Source organism: Stegodyphus dumicola, chromosome 10 (assembly GCF_044657685.1).
Source record: "Stegodyphus dumicola isolate Sdum_Otavi_A_Nest chromosome 10, ASM4465768v1".
NCBI classification, from domain to species: Eukaryota; Metazoa; Arthropoda; class Arachnida; order Araneae; family Eresidae; genus Stegodyphus; species Stegodyphus dumicola.
This window is the reverse complement of record NC_140777.1, coordinates 47,808,746-47,828,337: the sequence shown is the minus strand read 5'-3', so window position 1 is coordinate 47,828,337 and position 19,592 is coordinate 47,808,746. Positions and strand designations below refer to the sequence as shown.

At 31.6% G+C, this 19,592-nt stretch overlaps 1 protein-coding gene and 1 non-coding gene across 3 annotated transcripts in view; both read left to right on the top strand.

The window, feature by feature from the left end:
• Positions 1–19,592, top strand: part of LOC118187321 (uncharacterized) — a 1,290,260-nt gene that overhangs the window by 624,341 nt on the left and 646,327 nt on the right. The window lies entirely within an intron of this gene.
• On the top strand, positions 13,203–13,273 carry TRNAI-AAU (transfer RNA isoleucine (anticodon AAU)). The gene has a single exon. It is a non-coding gene; the product is annotated as a tRNA-Ile (tRNA).

The window sequence follows — 19,592 nt, the reverse complement described above, 5'->3', positions numbered from 1 at the left end:
GCAGAGATTTCAATAACTGTTTTATTAGCACCTTATTATTGTTAAGAAGTATGAATAACTGAGTTATACTGCTCAGGAAATTGTTGCATTAGAGACGTATCGTGATTCTCATTGCTTCACAGATTTTCCGGTGCCATCATTTTATTTGTTTATTTCTTTTTCATTTCCATAATAGAAAAAATATCGCGAGGGTTCTGAGTAAAATGGTTTACATAATTAAAGGAAACTACTTTGAATCACATGATGGTATTGCAGAAGCATGTGGTTTCCTTGACTGCATTAGAAATTGTTTGTCTTCGGACTCTCATTGTCTTATAAAAAACACTGAAATTAAATAACCATATAGATTTTAGTGACTTAGGGATAAGTAAAATTACATGTGATGAAATATATTGTATGATTTTTTGAGAACACTGAGTTATATATCTTTTTCATATTTGGAGATACCTAACACTGCAGTTTAAACATTGCAGTTTTCAGTGTATGTGATATTTTCTCTGAATAAGGTAAAAGGAAGTTTCCCCCGTTATGATAGTAGTTTCATATTGAAAGAATATTCAAGAACACTAGGTTTCGTTATTTTTCATAACAAATGTATTGAAGAGTTCAGGAAAACGTAAAATAAATTTGTTAACTTATAATCAAACTTAAAGTTAACAAATTTATTTTACGTTTTCCTGAACTCTTCAACTTCCCCTCGCATTTTATTGCCAGGATGTAAATTTAAAATAAAGATGTCAGTATTTAAACGAGTGACTCTCTGAGTTTATTCAGAGCGTGTTATCGCTAGCCAGCCCACACTTCGTTGCGATCACGCTGTTACGCTAGTAAGCCTCTTGGCCATTTCGGATTATCATCACGCCTGTTGAGTCAACATGTTAGACAATAACTAAACGTGCTAATCCTGCACTATTCTACTTTAGACTTCAATTGATTTATATTCTAAGTTTCATCGCTAATTGACTTTTTTTTGTAAAGCACGAAGATCGTGCCTTGCTGTTCTCATTGAATTACTAAAGGGTTATTTTCAACCTTCTACTGTGCTGATAAATAATTCACGCCTGGGAAAGAATTCGCCAGGTTTTTTTTTTTTTTTTTTGTAGGATCTAATTTAGTTTATGAAGAAAAATAGAGACAGATCTTACAAATTAATGAAATATTCTTTTTAACCAGATAGCGAAATTGGTATTAAACATAATATTACATAAATGCAGAAATACTGAAAATATTATCAGATTATAATCTTTTGAATACTTGATTATTTGTCCTGTAGATTGTTAAGCAAACTTTTGAAGAATGTTTATTTATGAACATTCTTATTTGAAGAATGTTTTAACATTTGAAGAAGGGGACAAAAATTCTAATCTTATAATAAATTATCAGATTAGATAATAAATTATCATATTAGAATTTTTTGATTATTTGATTAATTGTCCTGCAGATCGTTAAGCAAACATTCTTCAAATTCTGCGAATTCCCGGCATAAGATTTATTAAAGAAACTTGACTTATTAAAGAACTTATTAAAGATTAAGACTTATTAAAGAACAAATCCGTAACGGAATGTTGTAAATATATTTTTCAAAATATTGCATTGTGTTTCTCATATGCAAATTTTTTAATGCTTTTGAATGCTACAGTACGTATTTTCTGATATTATCCAATTTTTGTGTGAAAAGATTGTTATAAATAATAGTACTTCATAATAAATAGTTTCTTTAATTTCATTGTAAAATATCATTAACATTTCAAAAATAGTTTTAAAAGCAACCTTCATCTTAGAGATGGTAATATATATAATATATATAATATGTATAAATACGGTAATATACTATATAGTAAGTTATTGCAACAGTGAAAGCTGTTCATACATATCTGACAAGAATAAATAATTTTATTTGCTTGTTGCTGTTAGCAATCTGAATTGCCGGACAGTGGTCAGCACAAGCCCACCACATTCATCACAGCCAGGAATCAAGTGCGCATATAGTTGACAAGAGCCATGAGCACCGTATAGGACACAGACCAATTTTAGCTCAGTTCCGCCTCCTATTTTGAGAGATAGTACCCCAGAGGGACGAGTACGAGAGTCTTCCGCCTCTACCATCACCTCTGGAAAGGACTTTCCGCTCACCGCACATTTAGAATTCAACTATGCCGCACAGACACTATACATTTGCAAAAAGCTATGCCTTCACCGAGATTTGAGACCGGGCCTTTCAATACGACATTCAGAGTCACTAACCTATCCCGCCTGGGCGAGTTTTTATTTACTTTCTGAACCTTATATATTACCAACATCGTTATCGACTAAACTATGACAAAATGTTGTAGTATTTCTAATAAATATATCATTAATTAAATGACATTTGTAAAAATATACTTAAAAACAATGCATTAACGTATTTTATTAAAAAAGCTGATAAGCCAAGCATAATTCCCTTTTCTTTGATTTCTTGATGTCCAAATTAAAGCCCAGTTTAAAGAAAATAAATAGCAGAAATTAAATAATTTGAAAAAAAAAATTAAATCTTGAATAAATCTTTGTGTTATGAAACATGATATCTCATAAAATTTTCTCCACCAAGGAACCTTTGATTCCGAGGAAGATATATTATTCTGTTTATTTGAAATTTTAAAAATTTTTCATTGCAAATCCACTCTGTTTCTTTTCTTCGTCCAAAATATTCACACGTAGAAAACTGACATAAAATTCGTTTGTGTTTCAAAAGATTCTGTGGATAATGTATTAGAAAAATACACTGAATTGAAACTAGCGCTCATGAAAATTCCGAATTCCATCTGAAAGTCTTCTTCAAAGAATGTAAAAAGGTCCTTTACTCAGACATCTTCTTTTGTAGTCAAAGAATGTAGTACGTACATTACTTTCTTTGAGTAAAGCTAAGGAAATGATAGATTGCTTTCAGAAATCTGCTTTAAATTCTTCAAAAAAATGTTTTCTAGCAACAATATAAGCTATATGTAATATACAAAAATATATGACATTAATCAAAATGATGAATGTAAAAGAGTGAAACATTATAGTAGAGATGATATGTTAAATACGTAACTTGCTGCAATATGCTATTTGTTTCAGCGAGCTCGTTGAGGCAGAAAAGAGATAGAACATTATCGTTTTCCTGCATTAGTCTATAAATGACGCGGAATGTTCTCCTCACATACATTTATAAATCATCACATGTATTTCGTACTGTTAAAAAATTAAAATGAAATTATTAAACATTTAGTTATATTGCGTTCCTCTACAATACATAAATTTCGGGTTTGTAGCTTAATTGTGATGTCTTGTGTAGTGTTACCTTAAATATATTAAAAATAATGACCAAAGGTTTTTCAAAATAAATGAGTAAAAATGGCTAATTTTTTAAATATTTTTAGGATGTGGAAATGTATGTTCTTGCAAATTGTTGAAATATTATTGAAGTATTTGATTTGTAAGATAACCTCCAAAGGTTTAAGCAAAAATTTTGCAATATTGCTAACTGAAGAAAAAAGTAAAATTTACTATATAGGCATATTTAGAAAATTTTAACAATAGATAATGTAATTAATTTCTTAAAAGTAAAATTTGCTATATCCACAAATTTAGAAAATGTTAACGATAGATAATGAAAATACCTTCTTATTAGAAATAAATATGGAACATGGAATAAAAAAATGAGTAATAAAAGGTGTTATAATTATGTTATGGCGAATTTCCTCAAATGCATATTTACTAATAAAATCAGTGATCATAAATATCTCGCCCCAACAAACCATAAAAAGGAAAATATTTACTGCAGAGAACAAAAAGCATATTAATGCTTAAAACAAAATAGAGAAAATAACAAAAGCTAAACAAGAAGTTTTATTATCATAACACCTTCTTCAGGGAATTAGCGCCCTGAGATTCACAACCGCCGCCTTGTTTTTGAGTCTAAAAATATTAACTGCTTATGATAAATCCCTGTAAAAGCATTTAATATTAACTCTTATGAGGAATTTCTCCCGCCTTCTTACCATGCCTTCGTGATGTAGTGGTCAGCACACTTGGCGCGTATATCGAGAGGCCCGAGGTTCGAGCACCGGTGAGAGCTTTACTCATTTTCCACGTTTCCCGTTTCAAAAATACCTAATTCTTCTACAGTGACGCCCGAACTTAAAAGATGGTGAATGATCATTCTCCACCACCAGGATTTGGAGATTTGGGCTATTTGGTTCAGATCTAAAATCTAAAAATTATAAAAATAACTTGCATAGTTTTTCCCTAATCGCCGGTCGCCCTTTACAAGGGGAAGAATATAAGATATTTCCCCCGCTTTCGTAGGAAGCCTACGTGGTATAATGGCCAGTACACTCAGCGCGTATTCGAGAGGTCCGTGATTCAAATCCCGGCGTGGGCATTGCTCATTTCTTAAGTTTCTGACATAAAAAAAATTCTAATGTCTGTACAGTGGTGTCCGAACTAAAAAGGGTGGTGGATAATGGTTCTGCACCACCAGGATTTTGCTACTGGGTCTCCTAATTCCCAGTTGCCTTTAAATGGGAAGTATATAGGATATTTATACCGGCTCCTTAGCATGCCTTCGTGGTGGTCAGCGCTCTGCGCGTATTCGAGAGGTTCGAGGTTCGAGTCCCGGCGAGAGCATTGGACATTTTTCATGTCTCCTGTTTCGAAATAACCTAATGTCTCCTAAGTGGCGACCGAACTAATAAAAGGTGGTGGATGATGATTCTCCACCACCAAAAGGATTTGGCGATTGGATCCCCTAATCCCCATTCGCCCTATAAAAAGGGGAATATATAAGGTATTTCTCCCTCCTTCTTATAATGCCTTCTTGGTGTAATGGGCAGTACACTCAGCGCGTATTTCGAGAGGTCCGTGGTTCGAGTTCTGGCGAGGGCATTGCTCATTTTTCATGTCTCCTGCTTCGAAATAACCGTCTTCGAAGCACGTCTCCTGCTTCGTGGACGTCTTCGTGGTTCACGTGAATAGAGTCTCTATACTCTCTTCACGTGATTTTTGTATAGTTCTAAGGGCGCATGATACTGCCAGAACACTTCAGTGAATAATAAGTTTTAATTCTGGGAAACGAAATTTTTATCAAATTAAATCGTTCGTAGCTTTGTTTTCATTTTAGATACCCCGTATTTTCTCTCTCTAGCTTAATTTCTCTCGCGAATTGATGAACTTTTGATGCTCTTCCTTTCATCGAAGTTAATTAATTATACAAATGTATAAAAAGCACAAATATGGAAAAAAGGGCTCGGGGACTGAACCCATTAAGCCACGCAGTTCATGTTATGTACATGCTTTTCAGGAACAAAATTGTGTTAATTCTGCTAACGTTACTTTCTGCTAAGTTCACTCCGCCATAATGCATTTATATTTTCAAAAATCGATTTTAATCGCATGTACCTACGTCTTTACTGAAAGTGATATTATTACATATAAAATGTTTTATATACAAGCATTTATGTGCTTTAAGAATATTGTTTACGTATTATTTTAGTCATATTTTATTCTGATGAGATTAAATTTCACGCTTTCACGCATTTTTTCCCATTTCTTAACTAATTTTTATAGCCAAAACCAAAAGAGGAGAGTTATGGGAGTAATTTAATTTCCGAAGAATGCGGCTACAGCTAGAACAATAATAAATGAAAAGTACTCATAGATAAATTACTGATAACTATCATAATATTATTTCTGTAAAAGAAATCTACATTTAAAATCTACATTATTTCTACAATTATTTCAGTAAATATACATAGTAATAAAAAATGACAGTATCTGATGCATATTGAGCAGTTATCTGAAGGTAACAGAGCTGGACTCAACTAAATCGTAAAGCCTCAGTGGTGACCGACATGAATGAGAATTGTCCGTAGTGCTCAACAAAGATATCGGAAGAACGAAGGAAATTGGATTCGGATAAAAGCCTCAATTTCGAAAGATCAAACACATTAGCAATAGGTAGGGCTATAATGGCCTGGAACGTAAATAACAGAAGCAAGGTGAAATCCATGTGGAAAATTTCTCAAGTGTGCGAATACCTTCTTATAAGCTTAACAAAGATTCTGCACAAAATACGTTTCAGATAATAAATATAAGGGAAAATAAAATATGTGAATGCTGATACAAAAATGGAAATCCAAACTGAATTACACGGAATAAAAATCCAAATAATCAAGAGAACACAATTTACCAATAAACTAGTCTTCAAGTAGAAAAAAATTATTTGCAACAGAGGAGAGGGTAAATTCTGCGAATATTTTCAAAATTTTGAGAATCAAGCGCTTAAAATGGTAGTTGAGGTACTATGTATTACTTTTGTTTTGAACCTAAGACTAATGCACAACTTTTTTTATAAAAATAAACTTCCTTTTGACTTTGTTATATAAAATCAAACATCTTGCCAAATGAACTTGTCGCTTGAATCTGCATATATTGGTATAATATTCTTATTTTCCTTAAATATTAGCGTAGTGATTTTGTTAAAAACCTGAAAATTTCCGATTATTTTTCATTGTTATGAATACGAAAATAAGAAATGTTCCTATCCCTGAAAAATTTTCATATCAATGTCTGTTATTAATATAATGCCTCTGCTCTTCCTGCTTAAAATGTAAATGAAATAAATGGTGAAATGTAAATAAAAGATTTAATTTATTAGTTTATTATTACTACTTTTCCATTCATTATTTCTGGAGAAGGTGAGAGATTTAATAGTTCAGATTTTACAAAGCAGTCCTTTTCTTTGAAGAATTTTTAATTATATTATTAATAATGAATTAATTTTCATTTAGGGCATTAGCATTATAACTTTAATATTAGCACATTATATTACTAAAAATTAATAAAAATTTTCATTACTGTATTAGTATATCAGTAGTTAATTTATTTCCTTTAACATTAGCATTTTTCTTTATTGGCTAAAGGTTAATTATGTAAGGAATTATAATATTTCTTTGTGAGAACTATCATCGGAAAAACAGATTGGCAGTTTTAAGATCCATAAATGGTTAATTCTCAGAGAAGGTACATTTTGTTATTCATGACAGAAAAAGTTCTAAAATTCTCAAAATTGGCGGTCAAACTGCAATGTGAAGGACCATACTACATCACCGTTTGTATATGGTCGACTGAGTCTCGTGTCTATCGCTAATGGCCCTATAGGTAAAGCATAATTTATGGCCTTATCGCATTCTGCTGGGCGAGCTCTCGTAAGTGAGTATTTATGTTTCCCATGAAAATTCTAATTATTTCTAGAATTATTTTATATCTTCGATAAATAAAGAGAGACATAAATGTGTGTACTATATCACTTAAAACTATATGAAAGTAATTAAGACACAATAACACGCCGAATAAATACTAATTCAGAAGTCAAACAACAAAAATCAGCGTTATATTTACAAAATTTTCAGAGGACTAGTTTCGATGGTTTTACCGAACCACCATCTTCAGCTGCAAAACCGCATTGCAGCTGAAGATGGTGGTTCGGTAAAACCATAGAAACTAGTCCTGTGAAAATTTTGTAAATATAACGCTGATTTTTGTTGTTTGACTTCTGAATTAGTATATGAAAGTAATTTAAATTTAAAAAATATCCTCAAATATTAAAATCATTTATGAATATTAAATCATTTTTATATGTGTATAGAAAATTTTAAACATGCTCCGATTCACCTTAGGTATGTCAATATAACCAAACAAACGTTTTACATTCTGCTTCTAAAATTTTTATTTTCCTCTCAATATTGTAGTAGATACAGTTCTTCACATGATACGTGTTAAAATTTCTAGCATAAATTATGATTATTTTAATCAAATATTTAAAATAGTAAGCAAATACTAACAAGTAATTATAATAGCGCATAAGGTATTTAGGTATTTAATAACTATTAAAATGATAGTTAAGTTCAACGCAACACTTATTGCATTGCTTATTTAACTATTTGAATTTTAATCATTTTCTCAATACACATTTTGCTCTTATTAAAAGTAGCAATTAAATATATAAAATACTATAGAAGCGCATAATCGTAGTAAAATTGTATTTGTACATCAGGCTTCTACATTATATTTGCTCAAATAATTACATTTTGTAATCTTTATAATACTATTTGACTATTTAATTTACTTTTTAATATCTTACTTTGAATTTTATAATTTTAATGCTTTTATTCTTCAAAATCATTTCTACATGAATCTTTAAATTAACTTCCTAATGTAAAAATTAAAAATACATTAAAAAATTTATAATGTAAATGTAATCTTAAATTGTGATTTCGCAATGTGTCTCATGTTTAAAGATAGACGGGACCAAACCTTCTGTTATTATTTTGTCCACAGTCGCCTCTTATAGCTTTCTTCTTTACAAATTTCCTTTTGTGTTTTGTTTCAACAAGTTTATATCTTGGTGGCGTAATGACACAGACAAGTGCAATGTCGACACCATTAAACTTTTGTTCGAGAGCATGGATTTACTACTTTTATTTTTATTATTTTCTTTGCAATGTTTCTTTTTGAGACACATTTTTTGTGTTTTTCTTTTTGAGACGTATTGTTACTTCCTTTCTTTTCAATTACAATTATAATGGCTGAATTGCACTAAGCTTTGTAATGCTATTTTAATTTTTTAAACAAGCGTAATTGCTTTTTCTCTTTTGTTTAAAAGGATATAAAATTAATTTTATTCCATGAAATCTGAAGTTTGAGAAACATACGCTTATATTAATCGTTAATACATTTCACTACCAAAAATGTTTCTTCATGTAAATTGGACACCGTACAACTAATGCATTAAAATGATTTTATTGCAAAGAATATAAATGTTTATATTATTATGTATGATGCACAGATTATTTAATAAAACGGTCTTTTTACTTCCTCGTACGAAGTAAAAAGGAAGTACTGTAATCGTGAAAAGTTTCAGGCATCATATTTCAACAAAAATACATATTTTGACCGCTATCGAATGTAATTTAAAGACGTTTTTGCTTGACATCTGTACGTAAGGACAGAATAAAAGACTGTCTTCACCCAAAAAAATTATAAAACTGATTTAAAATGAATTCTGAAGAGAAAGCGCACGTTACATTTTAAACTTGGCAGAATAGCGGATTTGTTGCCAAACTAGAGAAACTAGGCTTTGCAACAACAAAGATGACGCCTTCTTTTATTATTGCGAATTAAATCATGCTTAATCCATTCTGGAATTTATTCGAGAAAATAAGTATTTAAGATTTACTTCGTAAATTTTAAGAGACAGAAAACAAAGAGCAATAGTGACGGTTATGACCTTCCTGAACTGCAATGGTGGTGTTGCACCGACTATCAAAGACTCAACACCAGGTTAACTACTTGTGCTTGGCGTAAAAGTTTCCATTCTTCAAGAAGCGTCTATTTAAATTATATGGTGTTCTCCGGAGGGTATGAAATTGACAGGTGTCTCCTTAAAGTATTCAGCATATGTTCAGTGGGATTAAATCAGGATAGCACGCTAACCAGTGCATTTTCATTAGCCGGACATTTTCATTTTCCTGGAGCTCCTCAGCAGTATATGAGTGCTGTGTGCCCATGCATTATCATCCCTGAAATCAAATTCGTGATCAGTGTCACCAAGAAAAAGACGTACGCGGAAGATAACTTAATCGCAGTAACAATTCACAGTAAGTGAATCTCTATCGAAAATGTGTAACTCCGTCCGTTTATTCCTCGAAATGCTTCCGCTAATCCAACAGTTAGAGGAATGAAATCGTGTCTTTACTTCTCTCCACGTCAAATGACGCTGAGAAATATTTGTCTGTTTGAAGCGACTCTCATCGGCAAAAAGAACATGACTCCATTTATAAAATGTCCAGGCTTTCTGTTATTTACACCACTGTAAACGGTGCCGCAGATGGGCTGCTGTCAATGGTTTGAAGCATTCAGAACGGCTCTCAAATAGGCTTCATGATGAATCTTCATGATGTCATCTGGCCACAATATTCCGGGATACATGTCATTCAGTTTCCGGCCGCAACTATTGAGCAGTGTTGCTATCTGTCTGGTTCTTTGGTTGAACACCAGCAACCTTTCTTACAGCACTGCCTGTCGTATGCGCCCAGAATACATTGAACTGCACCTTCCTTTCGTCGTTTTAAGTTGCCTTGCACTGCGGTCGCCTGCGCCTTATGTTTTGCGTACCCCCCTATTTTGAATGCATGGTACTCACATTGGCTCATATATTACCTTTCTACTGAATTGGCTTTTTGCGATTCCTTTTCAGCAATTTCATGGCTGTATGCTGAAAAATAAATTTGTTACTTGATATTTGCACGCTAGTGTTGTGAATGCTTATAATAAATCGTTCTCGACTGTGTCATTCTAAAACTTACCTATGTCTTATTGTTCTTGCGTAACTAGAAAGCTTGGTAGTTAAAGAAAAGAAATCAGAATTATAATACATAACCTGTAATGAAAAGAGTATTATTTACATTAAACAATTCTCTAATTTTATTTACCTTTCTGCATTATTCCCCTTGCAGTTTAAAATAAGACGGTCATTTCGCACTATAAAATCAGAGATCATATTTGGTAGTTAATACCTGCTTTTTTCAGATGAAGATAATGGAATGGTTAATATGTAATTGTATTTGTTTTTACTAAGGAATTAATGAAAAGTATGATTTCTTTTTGTACGTAACTAGCTCAATAATTTTTTTTTTAATTCTATGTAGCTGATTGTGAATAGTGTTATTCATAACTGTTTTCGAAATGTTAGATTCTCAGTGAATTAATTTAATAGTGTTAAAATGGGAGTCTTTTTTCGTAAAGTGAAATATTTTAAAATTCAAAAATAGGCAAATCTAAATAATTTATTTCTTATTGAGTAGCATCAAGTTTATATAAGACTAAATTTGAATGGATAAATATTGTGTTCTTCAATTTTCTCAAAATTACTCATTGCTATATCATCATCAATATATCTAAAATATTGTTGAAATAAATTTTATCAACTTGATTAATAGATTTTTTGAAAGTCGCTGAATAATAACTAGTTCTGATATGTAATTCTTTTAAATACTACGAAAATATATCATAAACATTAATATGATTCATTTTTACTACAGCGCTTAGCAAGATTTATTTAATTATTTATTTTCAATGCAAAAATTTTACAATATCAAAATGCAAAAATACTGATGGGTAATCTCAAACAAATGTACCATTTACTTCAAGGTTAAAATAACCTTTGTTAGGCACCAGATTCTTCCTGGAAATTGAAGTTCTTAGAAAGAGAAGATTCGTTTAGTTTGTAGTTTGTAGTTTTTCAATTATTTTCTTTGTCGAGCTACCCTTCGTCTTATAAGTGAGGAACGTTTTTTTAGGCTCTACAGACGGTGCATTGACAAAACCCCTGTTAATTAAATTTCAGGTTGTTCATACTCACCCATTCTTTATTTTCTTTGGGTCCTTTATACCTGTATAGGAATATGTTATGCTCTTATTTATACACTTGTATGTGATAAGATGATAGCGTTAGAGCAAATTTAGTATTTCGACACCATCATCTGAATCTTCAAGTTACTAAATAATATTACTTTATAGTAAATAATAAAAACTTCAGCCAAAAAAATAAATATTATATACCTTACAATAAATATTATATACCTTAATAGTTATTAAATCTAAATAGAGCAATTACAACTAAAAATACGGATGTCCTATGCAAGCAGTCGGAGAAAATACTTTTCTAATGGAGAATTATTTCAGTAAAGCTGGCTAAACTATGAAGGTCTAAGAGACAAACAATTGTTCTAAGACAAACAATTGTTCCATTGCTTTAGCTAGATCTTTTCCTGAGCGTCTTAAATCTCATTTAATCATTAAGAACTAGTAGTCAGGGCCGGTACATTCTTCCCAGCTGCAATCCCAACAACACCAAAATTACTTCCGACTCCGAATGTTTCCATGACGTAGACTCCACTGTTCCCCGGAAGGAGATGAAAAGGTCCCCAAATTCCTAACTAATTTTAGTTCATAATTACAAATCTGGAACTGCACTTAGTTTATATAGATTTTTCGCACTTAATTCTGATTAAATATTTAATTTCTCATTTAAAAAGTTATATACTGACGTATCAGTGCAAAAGCTTCAAAGTTCTTTATAGAAAATAAGCCTTATTGAAGAAAATAAGTCTTCGTCTTATTAAAGATTAAGCAAACCTATGCATCTTCTAATGCTTGCGATGCAATGTTTTCTTTCCTGTATGAAATCACCATTGATAAAAAAATCTGAATATTAATTGTAAACATCTTTCAGTACTAAGAATGGTAATCAAACTAGATATTTAACGATACTATACTAAGATATAGTGAGATAGTTAAGATATACTAAGATATTTAACGATTTTTAAAGGGTGTCCTAAGCACATTGTTAGTTAAACTGCAGCTTGAATTGTATAACGAGATTCTAACCAGTACCGATTTATTAAGACTGCTAACTTCTGAGATTTCGACCTGGATTCTATTCCAGGAGAATGAGCCGCCTGCATGGTTGCTTTTCTTTGTTTTCTCCATGTGCACCCTGAATACGAGGCACGTGCCGTTAGAATATTCTTTACCAAGGCATCTTTCGCTCTAGGCAGATAGCCGTTTTATGGTTTTCTGTATTCAAATAATTAACTTATCATGATAGAAATATGAAAATTATCGCTTTCCGTAAAATGATCTTTGCATCAAAGAATTTATGCTCCAACTGTACTTAAGAAATCCGTATCTGCAATGATAATTTGAAATATTGGATAACAAATCTAATTTTATAAACCATGTACTGGTAAATGATACCAAGAAGGTATACTGCAATTTTTATATTACCGTACCTGAAAATTGATACTCACGGTTATCTGTAAACTCAACAGAATTAGAAACATATTACTAAAACATCCGATGTGTGTAACATGTAATATTGTCAAGGATTTCTAAATTACATTATGATCCATTAATTAATTAGTGAGATAATAATTGGCATCTAAATTGTAATTTGCACTTTATCAGTACTTAGTACCATGTCGTAATTTAATTCTTTGTTAGTTTGTCAATAAAGTACCGTGTGCATATGCTTTCTTTTAATCTTACGGCAGTTATGTCAAACCTTTTCATTAGTTTAAGTTTTATGATTTTATAAGGTATTTTCTCCCTTCTTTCTGCATGCCTTCGTGGTGTAATGGTAGCACGCTCGACGAATATTCGAAAGGTCCAGGTTCGAGTCCTGGCAAGGGCGTTGCTCACTTTCACGTCCCCAGCATCAAAATAACCTAATTTACCTAATTGTCAGTATAATATACTACAGCATAACGCTTTCAGATCAAGCTTCTTTACATTTCAAAATTAGAATCAATAAGGATTTGACCCAAGAAAGAAAACTATTATGCAGCTATGCATGATTCTAATCATTCGATTCAAAAAGTAGAAATGTGGTCAATTTTTAATAAAATTGTAGGCATTTCTGATAACATGCTTTTACAATAAATATTTTAAAAGTAAATTCACCAAGGCGAAATATTTAATTTTTTACTTATTATTCAAATGCATACACTGCAAGTGCTTTAAATAAATTTTAAAATAATTGTCATTTCTTTGTTATATAATAAAATGTTTTTATTCCCTGACAAGAAGAATTATTCCCTGACAAAAGAAATTATTCCCTGACAAATATATTTCTTATGAATTATGTTAAAATGTTTTATGTTATATCAATATAGATAAAAAACAATTATTTTTATAAGTCGTCGACTTTATTTTGTTAAAAATTAAAAATGTTTCATAATGAATTCATTAAAAAGCTAACATCGAATTTAAAATCAGGAAAACATTTGATTAAGTATAATTTATATTAGCCCATCAGCGGCCGAGCGGTAATGTCGCTGAACACTGTTAGTTCGGTCCGAGGTTCAAATCCCGCGAACGGGCTTGCTGAATGGGCGTTTTCGTGGTTTTCCCCATGTGTAACGTGTATACGAGCCAGTTTCCCTTAGAAAGTCCTCCACGAAAGGCATCCCTCCTCTTAGGCAGATAGCCCTCGTGTGCTTTGCCATAATTAAATACACCAACAATTTATATCATGTTTCAATTTTAAATACATAATATGCGCCTTTTTTAATATTAGCATAAAAAATATTTCACTTCTTTCAATTCAAAAATATTTATCATTAATTAACTTTTTAATCAAAAAACTCTGTGGTAGTTCACGCTTATCTAATTTTTAGTGAAAATTGGAAATGATAGTTCACTTTTACAGTTTTTATGCTTTTATCTCTGCTTAAGATTTTCATTTTTAAGGATTAAGAATTTTTCAACATAATTATTGATGTGTAGTTACCATACATTTTACCAATAGCAATAAAAATATTTCACTAATAAATATCACTTTGCGAAATACCATAATCCTTGTCTCAACGGATACTTCATTTATTTTATTATGTATATATATATGTTTTATAATTTGTTAAAATATTTAGAAAAAACAGAGATTATTGTGGAATTGTTTTATTACTTATGATTAAAATATTATTAAATTACCGTTAAATTAGTCTTCTTAAAAGTTATGAGCGCAACGTTATCACCAAAAGTAAAATTAAATTTACAAAAATATATAAATTTTAAAAATTATTTTGAATTACAAATAAAAGAAATTAGAAGGTTCATACGGATATAAATAAGAACATAAAATTTCAAATTGCACTTAAACACTGAAGCAAATAATATAAAGTCACGTTGAAAGGTTAAAACTGTAGCAAATAAAACAAAGTTCCTCTTAATGCAATTGGATTTACATTATACACTGTTTTCCATAAACTACAGTTTTATCAATTTTTAAAAAAATAAATGCATTTATTAAAGATTATATTACGATTTTTCATAAAAAATTAATCTTGTATTCAGAAGATTCAACTTTTCATTGCATTTTGCCTACACGAGACACATTTGATCCGCATACAGTCTTTTCATTCATAACCTGACAATTACAAAATCATTCCAATTTAAGAATTCTTTTAAAATTCCCTTCGTTATGTTTTAGTTCTCTTATATGATCTATATAAATTTCATTTCTTGTAAACTTTTCTGCAATTATTATCTATAAAGAAGAATGTTTGTTTGTGTGTTTGTTTGTTTGCCATTACACTACTATAGGTATCGTCACCAAACTTTCTAGAATTCTTTTCTGGATCCTGGGAAAGGTCGACGTCTACTTTTTCGAAAAGAAAATTTTTAAATCAGAGATATTAATTAAAAACTCTGAAAACGCTAGTTTTCGCCCTCATTTTGCCGAGTGGCAACAGTCTCGCACGCTGGAGATAAATATCTGCTTTATTTCGAGACGTGTTGCCACTGCTCGCTTTTCAAGTCATAGAATTTGCTAGTAAAATTTTCTAAGTTTTACAATTAAATAAAAATAGCATTGCCAAACATTAAATACATTATTCCTGATTTCAAAAGTCCGTGGAAAGCCATTTCGATTATTCCCATCTTCGTAGGACTTTAATCAGACATATTAATTAAAAACTCTGAAAACACTAATTTTCTCACACATTTTTGCCAGTGGCAACGTTCTCGCGCGTTGCAGATAAAAATTCTTCATTTCGAAAGGTGATGCTGCTGCTCGCTTTCAAATCGTAGTTTGTTAATCAAAAATTTGTAAGTTTTCCAAAGCTATATACCAGGTGGCCATAATTAAACTGACAGTGCTCACAGTGTTCTGTAGCGCGATCTTTTTGCGAGAATGACGCCACATTTTGTAGGAAGATTAAACAAGACGGGGAACGAAGTATTCCGCGAAAAAAACAAATTCGTTCCAAAAGTCACCACTAGGGGAATATTTGGCACTGTGTAATAGAAAATACAGTGTTAACAAATGCAAATCAATACGGAAATTACCTTTTATTTTGCATTCAAATGAGGTTCAATGTGGCTGCCGTTGTTGTGGACCACATATTGCATTCTGTGCACAGTATGCACAACAGCAGAAAGTAACATGTCTGCAGGAATCTCCTGTACAGTCTGTGGTATGTTATCCTTCAACGTAGCCAGGTCCTGGACCACTCCTTGATAGACTTGGACTTAAGGTAACCGCATAGCCAGAAGTCGGATGGGGTAAGATCAGGCGACCGAGGTGGCCATGCAGTTGGAAAGTTCCGGTTCTGTCCGGGTAATGTTCTCATAGAAGAATGGACCTACGATAAATTCTGCTGTGAACCCACACCAAACAGTTACCTTTGGTGAATGTAAGGGAATTGCTGTGACTGCATGTGGTGATTTGTCATCCCAAATTCGGCAGTTCTGGGTATTCACAGTTCCATTCAGGTAAAAATGGGCCTCGTCTCCCCATAAGAATTTCCACGGCCAAGCATCGCCACCTCCATTCTGGGAAGAAAGGTGAGAGCAAAAGTCAATCGCTTATCATGGTCGGGGTACACGGCTTATCTTGTACGGGTAGAAGTTGACAATCTTTCGCAAGATTTTCCATACCGTACTGTAAGGCATATCCATATTCCGAGCAACTCCACGAGCGCTAGAGGTGGCAGCAATATTGTCTGGTCGTCTGTCGACAATCGCCTTGGCAACTGCTTCGATTGTATCCTGTGGTACAGGTTTTCGTCCTCTGCCTGATTGAACCTTCAGAGAACCCGTTTTTTCAAACGTCGCAGCCATTGCTTTTAACCCATTAACTGACACAGAACCGTTGCCTTTACGCATTTTTTGTGCATTCTAAAAGCACGAAGAGCGGCTGACGCGTTGCACTGGTTAAGGTAAAAGAATTTGACCAGTAGCGCACGCTCGACTAAAGAAGGAGACATTGCACATAAACTTTCAATCCGATTGATTCGAAACTTAACACATTGCTTTTAATAACCCAAGCAGCTGGCACTGTGCGAATGGATGTAAAGTGAAATTTGAATAAAGAACTTCTTCTTCTGCTCAGCGTACGTGATATTGCAGATCACGAGACTTTATCGGTATTTATGTAGATTTTACGCTTTTTTAAAAGTGTTGCCATAATGAATATGGCTATTTCTGATCATAATCGAAAAAAAGACATTCATCCAACATCTGCACCAAACTAAGAATGCTTTTTTGCTGATTAGAACTGCCTAAATTTAAAAGCTGAACACGACACATTAAAGCAATTGCATCACATACTAAACAAATTGACTGAAAAGAATAGTTCCCCATTTTTATAAAAGAAAATTATACCAATTTAAAATGGTTTTAATAAAGCACCGCTTATCATAAAATTAGCAAATTATTGCAGATTTCTTTGCTCCTGATGAAGAGGAACTTGTACCTGTTTGCTGTCGAAATCCATTGAGTCCTTTAATAAATCTACGCCAGACGCAAGGCTACTGCTGTGTTAATTTCATGTTTCGCTTTAGCGTGTTTCTCTTGTATTCTGAAAGTAATGCTTAATAAAAATTTTTACCAAGTACATCAGACATTATCTTCACTTTACTATAGGGTCTATAAAATGCCTGCTCTCATTTCTAAATTTAGTATTCAATTTTATGCTGTTACAATTTAATAAGAGACATAACTTTATAATATTTAGTATTAATGTAACATCATATTAATTGCGTTTGTTACAATTTAGCAAGAGACTTTATAATATTTAATATTAATGTAACACCACACTAATTGCGTTGGGGTTGAATGTGCTTTAAAGATAGCTAAACGAAAAGGGCAGCTTAAAGAAAACTAAAAACATGTCTAAAAACTTACAAAGCTACAGTTTTAATTACGGAATATATAATTTGTACGTTAAAAAATTTATAGTTTTAGAAAATTTATAGAGTTTTGAATCAAAGGCGTTTCTAATTCTTTTACCGTATATTAGATGAGACTTCCATACAACTTTGAACTATTCATATATATCATCCGCTGTCCGACGTTACTAGTGTAACGTGACTTCAATACAGTTTCTTTTGGAACTTATTTCCGGGATTTGCTTCTAACTAAATTTTTGTTGTACTCTTTTTTTTACAAATTTCCTACTAGGATTTTCTAACTTTTTCCATTTTAAGAGATTTTTAATTTTCTTTTCTTAACTTCAATTCGATTGCCTGCTCTGAATTTCTATTCCTTTGGCATAGTTTCAGATGAATTTGGATAAAATTCCAACATTCCCATTTGTGGTCTGTGAAGTGTAATCTTTTGTTCAATCTATCTGTACCTTTTTAAGGAAAGAGGGTTGGATTTTTTTAAATCTTTTTTCTCTATCCCTATGTAATCTTATTTGAAGAAAGTAGTAGGTTTTTTTTATTTGACTCACGCACTTTACTTATTTTAAATATTTTGTTCCTTTTAAGTTTCAAAGATAGAAGCGTGCCATGTGTTTATGGTAGAATTTGAATTGTGAAACTTACGAAAATGTATTACGAAAGCTTTTTTCTTTTCATGTCTTGATTCAATAACTAAATTATTTAGAAACTGAGGCTGCTAATTGCCGAGATTAATTTTTACATATGATACAATACGGGTACTATTATTGAGAACCGTCGTCTATTCGTATAATAAAAAAATCGTACGAATTGTTTTTGGTTCGATAACCAAATTTATTTAGCTAAATAAATATTGATATTAAAGTGTTAATTTACAGTAATACAAGTGTGATTTTTTTTCTTTTCCTTTGTTGTATTCTAAATCAACAAAATATATGTCAATTATAAAAAAGGAAATTACATTTATTTCAGTGAAACGAAGTGCTGTACACCCTATTTACCGTCATACAAATAAATGACATTTCATTTCGTATTAGAAAAGGCGAATGAGTGTGCCGTGGACGCAATTAGCTGATCAAGGTGAAAGGGATTTTCATTTTTCGGAGCAACATGAAAGGATGGACGAATGTTTTCGCTATCTGCGGAGAAAAAAGCGAATGTTCGTTTTTTAGCATTGACTGTACCGTAAATTTTTATTACTTTTATTATTACGTTTATTATTTTATTACGTTATTACGTTAGTTAAAGCAAGGGCGAATTTCTTGCTCCGAAGTTTACGTTTTTTTAATATACTGCATGTGTACATAATATGTACATTGATATTTAGAATGTTTTTACTCGAAACAATGAGTGCAGCGAAATTTTTCATTAATTTCATGATTTGTTTTATTAACTTTATTGCTCATTGTTGCGGAAAGCTTGAGTTATGTTTTTAAATAAAGCAATAAAATAATCAATCCACTTCCATTTACTTTCTATTCAGTGTTATTTGTTAAGCATTTAAAGTAACCGACCTTCTACGAAAAGGTTTCTTCGAAATTTGTGTTATAGTTACGAATTTTTGTGTTTTTTATTGGACTGTACTCACATGTAATCATTACAAAATGATAAAAAAAATATTTTGTGAAATTTATGCAAAAAACTGTAAATTTTATACCGAAATTAACAAAAACATCAACCATTATTGATAAGAAAATAATTAAGATAAAAACATATTTTTTGACTTTATATTATGTATATTATCCATAACCATACAATGAAGTAGAATAACTGGAAATTATTGATTCACGAGTAATGTGAGGCTAAAATGTGTTAATCAACACTCAA